This window comes from Mytilus trossulus, chromosome 8 (assembly GCF_036588685.1).
Source record: "Mytilus trossulus isolate FHL-02 chromosome 8, PNRI_Mtr1.1.1.hap1, whole genome shotgun sequence".
Lineage (NCBI taxonomy): Eukaryota > Metazoa > Mollusca > Bivalvia > Mytilida > Mytilidae > Mytilus > Mytilus trossulus.
In genome coordinates this window covers 36,004,565-36,017,152 of record NC_086380.1, presented here as the reverse complement: position 1 = coordinate 36,017,152, position 12,588 = coordinate 36,004,565, and positions in this window count along the sequence as shown.

Sequence of the window (12,588 nt, the reverse complement as noted above, 5' to 3'; positions counted from 1 at the left end):
AGCCAAAAATGGCATTTTTGCACCAAAGGGAGATAATTTGGAGCTTTTCCAATGATAATTACATTTTGAAAGTCATCTTGGGCCAAAAAGAATGGATTTTTTTAATGATTTTTGTACCATTATTTTGAGGGCATTATTGTGTTGAACCTGTGAAATACATTTCAGGCTCTTATCTATTTTGATCATTTCGAATCCACCATGATCAACAGAAACCTGCGTTTGTAGAAAGTTTCATCTCAAGGGTATCATCAGCTCAATATTTAGCGTTTCAATACGGACATACAATGTAGCTTATAATATACATTTATAAAAAATCACCACTGCTGGTATATAAAGAAATTATTTAGAAAACTGAGATTCAAACAATGCCTAGGTTTGACACCTTTGATACATTAATCAAAATTGTTAAGTCCCTTTTGCTCATATAATTGTTACCAGACAACGAATCACCAATAATGGATTTTAAATGCTTAAGCCTGGGCTGTTTTTACTGAAGGTAAATGCAATACTAAACTAAAAGCACAGGTTATTTATTAATGTTGTTTTCATGTTTTAAAACCTAACAAAATTTAATAGATCAACATCTTTTTTAGTTTGACCAAAACATCTACATAAACCCGTACAATTCACTGTTAATAGATTCTCGAGGAATGATTAGATGCAGTTGGGGCAATATGCGTAATTGATTCTGCATAGGCGGTAATGGCAACGTTTTCATCTGTTGCTCAGTCCATATCGTAAACTTATATATGTATGATGGCTTGTTTCGAAGCTGAGACATTTTTACATATGTGGTTAAATTTTCGGGGTACGCAATGTGAATCATTTTTCCGTAAATTAGCAAACCCCGAGCATTCTTTTGCGATGCTGCTCCTTATGGTAAAAAATCCCATTTTTAACACAATAAGTTCTTTGAAAATTTAATACTTTGATCACATTTTATAGCTCCATAGTTTTTACACATTTATTTTGTGTTCCCTTACTTTCTTACAGTTCTTGTCCATTCGTTTTTGATGCGTTTGGTTTTTTGATTTTGCCATGTGATTATGGACTTTCCAAATTGATTTTCCTCTGAGTTCAGTATTTTTTGTGATTTTACTTTTTTCTAAGTTAACACAAATTGTTTAGCTCAGTCATTTGTTTTTCATAGAAATGTGTCAAATATCACTACACCAAGATTATTGTTTACACATGACTTTTGAGTATTTCATTTCAAGGCGCATTAGAGATATTGTCCCAGTAATTACATAACCATCTTGACTTATTCGTAGACCATACAATTGATGCCTGCATGTGCTTTTTTTAGAAAAAATATTTGCTTTTTCGTGTTGTATAGTTCTCGGTTTTCTATGTTGTGTTTTGTGTATAATTGTTTCTCTATGTATCTGTTTTATTTTTTAGCATTGACGATGTCAGATTATTTTGGATTTTATGTGTTTGAATGTCTCTCTGGTATTTGTCGCCCCTCTTTTAAATAAGTTACTATCTAAAACTACGCAAAACTACACAGTTTGAAACAGGTAATTATTTAAAATAAACATGTTCATAAACTGTTGATCTGAAAGTCTATATTCATATCCAACGATTCCTCTTGTTGATGACTCAAAGATGTTAACATGTTCCATTATTAGCCCATCGACACTGCAATCCTTCTCGTTTGCACAGTGCCGTCTTGGCATGGCAATTATCATCTGACTGAAAGCTGCAGCCGCCTGATGTTTGATTAATTTGCTGAGGATAGAAAGTGATTATTGTATACTTATCGACTGGATATGAGTTGAAAAGTAAGATTATTGTTCCCGAGGTGCATTTATTGCCAAGAGGTGTATCCAAAAGCAATAGATATATACGATGAGGGGAAACTTACTATTCCAAAGACAATAAATTGCGGGGATAAAATCTACTCTACCGAATTATAAAAAGCAGAAAATAATAAACTCATTTTAGATTACAGGAATGAATTTTAATATTTACGCCAGACGCGCGTTTCGTCTACGAAAGACTCATCAGTGACGTTCGAATAAAATATGTTATTAAAGGCCAAATAAAGTACGAAGTTAAAGAGCATTGAGGACCAAACATTCCTAAAAGTTTTGCCATACTGCTTAACATTTACTTTAAACATATTTGAAATTTTAAGGCTACGTCATGCACTAAGGTAAACCCTGGATACAATAGGTAAAACGCGACATAATAACTCCTGCGGTGTCGTAATCATGCAGCTGCATTTTAAGTTCGGCGAATCATAATAAATCTTGCGGTCAAATAGTTTCGTCGAGGTCCAATAGGTAGAAACTATTGTCGCTTCAACTTGTTTAACGCTTTCAAATTGATTTTTTTTAAATATTGTGTTGTTATTATATTTAGAAAATGATAACTGAGATTAAATAAACTTTACTTGTTTAACGCTTTCAAATTGATTTTTTTTAAATATTGTGTTGTTATTATATTTAGAAATATTTTAGTATGTTTGTTTTGTTCATGCATCGTTGACAATGTAATGGAATTTGATGCGACTGTCATACAAGTGAGAGGTTTAGCTAGCTATAAAATCAGGTTCAATCCACCATTTTCTACATTAGAAAATGCCTGTACCAATTCAGGAATATGACAGTTGTTATCCATTCGTTTGATGTGTTTGGACTCTTGATTTTGCCTTTTGATTTTTTATTTTCCTTTTTGAATTTTCCTCGGAGTTCAGTATTTTTGTGTTTTTACTTTTTACTAACTGTAAATAAATGTATGCTCTCGAGATTGTTGGCATATCATTATCTTTTTTGAGGTTACATTAATTTGTAATTTGAGGGGGGAAAACGCATGTCTGCTATAAACGTCTCACCCGGGTGTTTTCCAGTGTCTAACTTTATTTTCTCTGTAAATATGGATTTTATACTTTTCTTTCCATTTTTTATTTTTCACATACACTGAGACATAAGGAAATTGATTGTATACTTTTCTTTTTAATTCTTTAGATATTATAATCATTGCTGTTATCAAAATAGTTCGATGTATATAAAATAATTGTTTAACTAAATATCTCCTTAGTAGACATGTTATGTTTACAACTACTAAATAGTTTCTGATATTTTTTTGCGTGTTTTCAAACGTCCTTAGTAAAATGACAATGTTTAATTTTGTAGACGAAACATATATAAAAGACCTAAACACACAGACTTAGTATACGTGATTTATGGCAAGAGTCCTTGATAAATAAGCTAAAACTACGATCTTACTCAAACTTCCAAAACAAACTTCGAACTAGAACACTATGTGAAACTAAATCTTTCTACAAATGAGCGATCTTTGATAGCCAAGTTTAGATGCGGGATATAACCGATTAGAATTGACTATGTCGATTTCGTAGTTCTCAAAATGGGTAAACATGAGTTACATTTTCTTATAAACTGCACATTTAATAATGATATCAGACAAACTGTTGTTATCGATATATTTATAGTGCCTGACTATACACAGGTAGATGACCAGGGAAAATTAACATTTGTAATGGGGAAACATCCAAGGAAAATTAACACGTAATATTCAAACATTTCTATTGATTTGAAAATAAAAGGTGACTAATTGGTCAATTTGGCCGGGCGTTTTATAGTAATGGTTATATTTTGTACATATAATTGCTGATGTACACATTTCACTATATAATTTACCTACTAACTTACTTTATACGTTTGTTTTTTTCATTAATTTCATTAATTCAAGATTTTTAGTCATCAATGTTTTTCACACAATTTTATAAAACTAAATGATCGAATAATGTTTTCATAAATGAAAGATCTGAATCCTCTATCTCAATTACAAGATTAAAAAATGAAGCTATTTGCATGTTTATCCGAATATGATGTGCTTATTGTTGAAGGCCGTACGGTGACCTATAGTTATTATTTATTTTGTCATTTGGTCTCCTGTGGAGAGTTGTCTATTTGGCAATCATATCACATATTCTGTTTTATATTTTCAAATTGGAAACACAATGTTTGGCAATGCAAAGAATCAAACAACTGTTAATATAAACAACATTGATTTAAAATCAGAATGTTTGTTTCGCCAAGTTCGTATATTAATGTGAAAAGAAGTCTCGTCTTAAGGAGGTTCGTTACTTGGTTTCAAAATAACAAACTTTTCATAACACTAGTATATACTGATAGGAGATTGACAAAGGAACCAAAAGAGCAAAAATAAAATAAAGGTCAATGTGCTTCTTTCGAGATATAAGCCATTGCAATTTTAGCGGGAAAATGTTCTCTCTTAGCTTTTCATAGCTTTATCATTGTTCTCTAAAGCTGTTAAAGATGACAACGATTTTATAAGACTTTTACAGATGGCTTATAATGATAAATGTTAAAGATTTATAAAAAGAAAAATGGGGATCAATGAGCAAAATGGATAAAACCAGAAATTCTGACAAAAATTCCAAAACATGACAAGCGAACGTCCTTAATATGCTCACTTCACAAACATTTATGTAAGTGTATATTTTGTCTAGTTCATCTCGCAACATCAGCATTCGAAAATTCCTAATCAGAAAAAATCTACTACAACAGGAAACATCTTGACATTAAATATAGTTAATGTTTCAAAAAGTAAAAATAAACACAAAGATGATGCTAATAAGTTATGTGAAATAACAAGAACAAGCAGAAAACAAGCATACATCTGCGGGAATTTGTCGCGCTGTTTAATATTGCAGAGTTGTAGAAGGATTCAAGTAGTTGTTTGGATGTTGATCCTTATGACATATTTGGTCCACAGTTTTACTATTCTTGATTCATGATACTTAGAAAGAATTGCAAACATCTTGCAAAGCACGATCTCCTAGAAGTTTTTAACTAGTCTAATAATGTCTATCAACAAAATGCACTTCAAGAATCATATTTTTTTAACCTTGTAAACATCGTTACAATGATGATCCAGTTCCTTTATCAGGGGACTATCAGGTGCAGCCTCCATCATCGGCTGTTTCGGCGCTATTCAACACCAACCTCCAGAGGTGTGCCGGCTCAGTCTGACTCTGAAACTGGATGGCCTACGCTGCACCCGATATGTCAGCTGATGTAACTTTTGCACTGTCACTGAATGATGCTTTCACCAGAGCTGTTATCAAGTCTCTTCTATCATTAGTTCATTATTTCCACTAAATGTCTTCAAATCATTTAATATCTCTAATTGCCACTTTTACAGATCTCATCTCTCTCCCCTATCTTCACTATGATGACACTTCCACTTGTCTATACAATTCTGAAATAAACTTCTCACTATCTGCTTCTCCCAATCCTAAGGTTCTGAGAGCTTGTAATATTGTCTATTCCGCAAAGCCCCCTGCACACTTCTTCAATAGCAAAGCACCAAGTTCTCCATCCCTGCTGTTGGCAATTTGATACAAGCTGCTTGAATTTTACCCTCTTTTTTTCGTGTACCTCATACATCCTTTCTTCACAAAGGACTGTCTGAACAGTTCCCTGTGACCATAAAACCATATCTGGTCTTAGCGATGTTGCTGCTATTGCTGCAAGAAAGCTCATACATTGCTGGATATCTGTAGTAAACTTCCAGTCTGTTGCTCTTGCATGGATCCCATGGTCTTCAGGTGTGCTGACATGCTCTCAAAAGTGATGTGTTATTTTTACCTTTTTCTTCTTCCTCCTGATGAAGTACAACCTCGCTGCTAATGTGTTCAGTGCACTATATCATGTCTCCATGTGTTCCTAAAAAAATTCAGTGCCACTTGACAAGATGACGACAACACATGTTGTAGAGATGTTGGTTCGTCTTTGCAAAAGGTGCACATTGAATCTTCTATCAACCCCTATCCATAGGGATTCAATGGACTTGGTTTTACATCATACACTGATCTCAGATTGAAGCTGAAACGGTATCCCTCCATACTCCAAATATCGCTCCAGGCAAAAGGCCCCGCTTCTAGTTCATTGCCAAATAAACCATCTACCTTGCTGCTTCATGACTTTCACCTTGCTATTCCTGCTCTATTATTTTATCTGTCGAACTTCCTGCTTCCTGCTTTCTTCTTGTCCGGATCTTCACTTTGGCTCCTCTTACTTTGGCATCTTTGCTGTTCCTCTACATCATGACCTGTCGTGTTTTTGTAACTTTAAACTCTTAAGTCCACGCATTAAGTGAGTGGTAATTTCTGTTAAGTTACTGCATTGTATAAGTCAACGCTGCTGACACTTCTTATTACGCCAAACCAACGTCACTATTTTTTTTCTTCTTAAACTTCAACTTTGGACACGGAAAACTCATATACCAAGAACGGCCATAGTGTTCTTGACAAGACACCATGTTGATACATTCAAGCTTTGTATCTTCCTGGCAAACACTTTGGTCTGTCTTCTACAGCCAATCTACCTTTACCAGCTGCCTTTGTATTTATATGGTGGTTTTTCTGTCTACTGGTGTCAAACTTTTACCAAAGCATTTTATCTCAAACTGTTGGTAGAATTTCCCTGCTAATTCGAAAGTTTCATCTCTCACTTTGCCTTAACTCATAAATTAACTTCTTGAATTTACTGGGTTTGAATTTCATTGTTGCCCAACTTATCATTCCTGCCAACTCCTGTAAGGTCCATTTACCCTCTATTTTTGGGTTTGCTGTAACAGTCATGTCATCTTTAAATGCTCTTATTGGTGGTTGTCTTCTACCTGGTGACATTAATGGTCCTCTTCTTGGTTTTTCCACTGACTTCATAATGAAGATTCACAGCTGCTGCAAACAATATTAGGACAATGTACATCCCGTTAATATTCCTTCTCATAGTCTCAGCCAAGCTGTGTTGAAATCTCCTACTGTAAATACTTCTCTTTGTGATCAAAATATTCCTGCAGCATTGTCCTGTTAACACGTTGTGGTTGGCACAAAGTACCTCTGCAATGTCAAATTTACCAGTTTGTGATGAATGAATCCGTACGCATAAGCAAGATATAGCCAAAGTCGCTTTTCTTCTCATTTGATTCTCTTAAGATCTGTGTCAAAACACTAGTATTTTCAATACATCCGGATACCTCTGGCATGCCTCATTTCTGAACCGATAAGTCTTTGCATTCATTACTTAGCAGAAACCTTGTTGTTCTTTGCTAAAACTGGTAGGATTTTACCCTCGATGTTCAGTAAAGAGATGGTTCTAAACAGCTTAACTTTTATGGAGTTATCTCCCTTCGGAATAAAACATCCATCTGTTTTATACCATACATCTATCATCTTTCTTCTTCTCCAAACTACTCTCAAAGACTTCCACAATCGTCTGCAGGTTAGCTTGGGATATTTTTTGTACCCGATACTGAATACTATATGGCCCTGGTACTGATGCTGCTCTTGCTTTCTTCAAAACATCCTGCACTTCGTTAAACTTCAGTTCTGACTCATCAATTGCAAAAAAATATATTGGTTTCTCTGGTGTTGCCAGTTTCTCACATTCTTCCAGATCTTCCTCTCGCCTTTCATCACTTTGTGTCTTTCTTTGGTGTTCTTCGACTTCATCCTTTGAGTTTCCCAATAAACCATATCCTCTTGCTCCAAATAATCTCTTCATATGCAGAAAAGGTTGTGCTGTGAATTGAACTCTTTCCTTTGCCCCTTTCTTTCTGTATGTTAACAGTATATGTGTTTTTGCTCTTGTTAGTGTTTTAAATTTTCCCAGGTTTCCTTCCTTAACTGTTGTTACCTTTCCTACTCCATAGCATCTCTATACCTCTTCTTTAACCTTCTAAAGTCCACTCTCAGTTCCTTTTTCTTCTACTGTCTGCGATTACTCTGAAGTTGTGTTCTTTCTCTTTTCCCAGATGTAATCAACCCAAAATCTCTTCTTTCCTACGAAGTAAATAATGCACGTCACTGCTCTTACCTTTTCCTGCTAATATTGCTTTTAATATGTTTTCGAGATCATCATCGAAAGCTTTCCATATCACTGTGTCTGCACTAGTTGACTATTTAATATTTTCCTTCCTTGGCTGTAACATTTCTCTTCTGACTGTTGGTTTTATCAGGTTGATCTCTTCTCCTTCCGTGAGGTGTTCTATCTCTGTAAGCTGATCTGTATCTTATCCTAACCCTAGTTCGCATGGAGGTTATGATCACTGTGATTTGCTTTATGAATGGTCTGACAAGATATCATTGTGCGTCGATTGCCAGAATGTGGTGGTTCACATTTCATTCCACTTTGATGGATCTTCAAATATGTAGCATTCTTGCAATATCGAATTATGGTTATGTGATGGATGTATAGAGCAAGCTTCGATATCAAATCGAAATCTATTCGACTATGTCGATATCGTCGATATCGACATCTGGTATGTCTGAGTTCGTCATAGATGTCTTATGAAAATTTCCTATCATGTCGACATTGTTGATATTTACATCTGGGTATGTCTTGTTGTGTCATGGATGTTTGAAGCAAACATCAATATCGATACGATATCATGTCAACATTGACTATATTGCCTATATTGATTCATTGGTACATCTTGGATATGATTGACTCAAATGCATCATCTAATCAGGACAACTTTGTGCCTTAAATTGTTTAAGTATCTGATGTTGTTCGGAGCGTTTTCGCATACAGATTTATTTTCAGGAATTAAAGCTTTGCCATAGGGATTTTTCTATGAATTAAAGAAGGGAGGTGGTAGGGTCACCATACCCAAAAGTTGGACCTTAATTAAAAATTTCCATCACTATACCAACTGGGGTCTTTGCGTTCATGCAACCTTAGGCAAGAGCCTATCTAGTGTTCCTAGTGTGGACAGAAGCTTTGCCAAAGTGACTTTGCTATGAATTAAAGAAGGGAGGTGGTAAGGTCACCCGACCCAAAAACTGGACCTAAAAAACAAGTTCACTAACTTTACCCACCTGGGTCCTTGAACCCAGGCAACCTTAGCCAAGTGCCTATCAATTTTACCTATTGGGGACAAAAGCTTTACCGTAGGGAATTGTTTAATGAATAAAAGAAGGGGGGTGGTAGGGTCACCCTACCCCAACTTTGGACCTAAATTTAAAAAGTTCATTAACTTTACCCACCTGGTTCTTTGAGGCCAGGCAATCTTGGAAAAGTGCATATCAATTGTATCTAGTGGGGACAAAAGCTTTGCCGTAGTGATTTTTTTATGAATTAAATAAATGGGCTAGTAGGGTCACCCTACCCAAACTTTGGACCTTAAAAAAAAAATTCCGTAACTTTAACCACCTGGATATTCGGGCCCAGGCAACCTTAGGCAAGTGCCTATCATAAATTTTGTACGTAGTGGGCAAAAAAAGCACTGCCTTAGGGAAAACTTAATGAAGGAAAGAAGAGGGATGGTAGGATCATCCTACCCCAACTTTGGACCCACCTGGGTTTTTGGGTCACCCGACCTCAACTTTTGACCTAAAAAAAAAGTTCCGTAACTTTACCCACCTGGTTCTTTAGGTCCAGGCAAGCTTAGGCAATTGCCTATCGAGTTTACCTAGAGTGGACAAAAGCTTTGCCGTAGGGACTTTGCTACGAATTAAATAAGGGGGATGGTAGGGTCATCCGACCCCAAAATGCAACTTTGGACCTAAAACAAAAAGTTCCGTAACTTTACCCACCAGGATCTTTGGATCCAGGCAACCTTAGGCAAATGCCCATCATTTGTACCTAGTGAGCAAAAAAGCTTTGCCGTAGGGACTTTGCTATGAATTAAATAAGGGGGATGGTAGGGTCACCCGACCCCAATTTTGGACCTAAATTTAAAAAGTTCATTAACTTTACCCACCTGGTTCTTTGAGGCCAGGCAATCTTGAAAAAGTGCATATCAATTGTATCTAGTGGGGACAAAAGCTTTGCCGTAGGGATTTTTTTTATGAATTAAATAAATGGGCTAGTAGGGTCACCAGACCCAAACTTTGGACCTCAAAATAAAAAGTTCCGTAACTTTACCCACCTGGATCTTTGGGCCCAGGGAAGCTTAGGCAATTACTTATCGAGTGTACCTAGTGTGGATAAAAGCTTTGCCGTAGGAACTTTGCTATGAATTAAATGAGGGGGATGGTAGGATCACCCGACCCAAACTTTGGACCTCAAAATAAAAAGTTCCGTAACTTTACCCACCTGGATCTTTGGGCCCAGGGAAGCTTAGGCAATTGCCTATCGAGTGTACCTAGTGTGAATAAAAGCTTTGCCGTAGGGACTTTGCTATGAATTAAATAAAGGGGATGGTAGGGTCACCCGACCCCAACTTTGGACCTAAAAAAAACAGTTCCATAACTTTACCCACCTGGATCTTTGGGTCCAGGCAAGCTTAGGCAATTGCCTATCGAGTGTACCTAGTGTGGATAAAAGTTTTGCCGTATGGACTTTGCTATGAATTAAATAAGGCGGATGGTAGGGTCACCCGATCCCAACTTTGGACCTCAAAAACAAAAGTTCCATAACTTTACCCATCTGGATTTTTGGGTCCAGGCAAGCTTATGCTATTGCCTATCGAGTGTACCTAGTGTGGACAAAAGCTTTGCCGTAGGAACTTTGCTATGAATTAAATAAGGGGGATGGTAGGGTCAACCGACCCCAACTTTGGACCTAAAATAGAAAAGTTCCGTAACTTTACCCACCTGGATCTTTGGGTTCAGGCAAGCTTAGGCAATTGCCTATCGAGTGTTTCTAGTGTGGATAAAAGCTTTGCCGTAGGGACTTTGCTATAAATTAAATCAGGGGGATGGTAGGGTCACCCGACCCCAACTTTGGACCTAAAAAAAAGTTTCGTAACTTTACCCAACTGGATCTTTGGGTCCAGGCAACCTTAGGCAATTGCCTATCGAGTTTACCTAGAGTGGACAAAAGCTTTGCCGTAGGGACTTTGCTACGAATTAAATAAGGGGGATGGTAGGGTCATCCGACCCCAACTTTGGACCTAAAACAAAAAGTTCCGTAACTTTACCCACCAGGATCTTTGGATCCAGGCAACCTTAGGCAAATGCCCATCATTTGTACCTAGTGAGCAAAAAAGCTTTGCCGTAGGGACTTTGCTATGAATTAAATAAGGGGGATGGTAGGGTCACCCGACCCCAATTTTGGACCTAAATTTAAAAAGTTCATTAACTTTACCCACCTGGTTCTTTGAGGCCAGGCAATCTTGAAAAAGTGCATATCAATTGTATCTAGTGGGGACAAAAGCTTTGCCGTAGGGATTTTTTTTATGAATTAAATAAATGGGCTAGTAGGGTCACCAGACCCAAACTTTGGACCTCAAAATAAAAAGTTCCGTAACTTTACCCACCTGGATCTTTGGGCCCAGGGAAGCTTAGGCAATTACTTATCGAGTGTACCTAGTGTGGATAAAAGCTTTGCCGTAGGAACTTTGCTATGAATTAAATGAGGGGGATGGTAGGATCACCCGACCCAAACTTTGGACCTCAAAATAAAAAGTTCCGTAACTTTACCCACCTGGATCTTTGGGCCCAGGGAAGCTTAGGCAATTGCCTATCGAGTGTACCTAGTGTGAATAAAAGCTTTGCCGTAGGGACTTTGCTATGAATTAAATAAGGGGGATGGTAGGGTCACCCGACCCCAACTTTGGACCTAAAAAAAACAGTTCCATAACTTTACCCACCTGGATCTTTGGGTCCAGGCAAGCTTAGGCAATTGCCTATCGAGTGTACCTAGTGTGGATAAAAGTTTTGCCGTATGGACTTTGCTATGAATTTATAAATAAGGCGGATGGTAGGGTCACCCGATCCCAACTTTGGACCTCAAAAACAAAAGTTCCATAACTTTACCCATCTGGATTTTTGGGTCCAGGCAAGCTTATGCTATTGCCTATCGAGTGTACCTAGTGTGGACAAAAGCTTTGCCGTAGGAACTTTGCTATGAATTAAATAAGGGGGATGGTAGGGTCAACCGACCCCAACTTTGGACCTAAAATAGAAAAGTTCCGTAACTTTACCCACCTGGATCTTTGGGTTCAGGCAAGCTTAGGCAATTGCCTATCGAGTGTTTCTAGTGTGGATAAAAGCTTTGCCGTAGGGACTTTGCTATAAATTAAATCAGGGGGATGGTAGGGTCACCCGACCCCAACTTTGGACCTAAAAAAAAGTTTCGTAACTTTACCCAACTGGATCTTTGGGTCCAGGCAACCTTAGGCAATTGCCTATCGAGTTTACCTAGAGTGGATAAATGCTTTGCCGTATGGACTTTGCTATGAATTAAATAAGGGGGATGGTAGGGTCAATCGACCCCATCTATGGACCTAAAAAAAAAGTTCCGTAACTTTACCCACCTGGATCTTTGGGTCCAGGCAAGCTTAGGCAATTGCCTATCGAGTGTACCTAGTGTGGACAAAAGCTTTGCCGTAGGGACTTTGCTATGAATTAAATAAGGGGGATGGTAGGGTCACCCGACCCCAACTTTGCACCTCAAAAAAAAAGTTCCGTAACTTTACCCACCTGGGTCTTTGGGTCCAGCCAAGCTTAGGCAATTGCCTATCGAGAGTACCTAGTGTGGACAAAAGCTTTGCCGTAGGGACTTTGCTATGAATTAAATAAGGGGGATGGTAGGGTCACCCAACCCCAACTTTGGACCTAAAATTAAAAAAGTTCCGTAACTT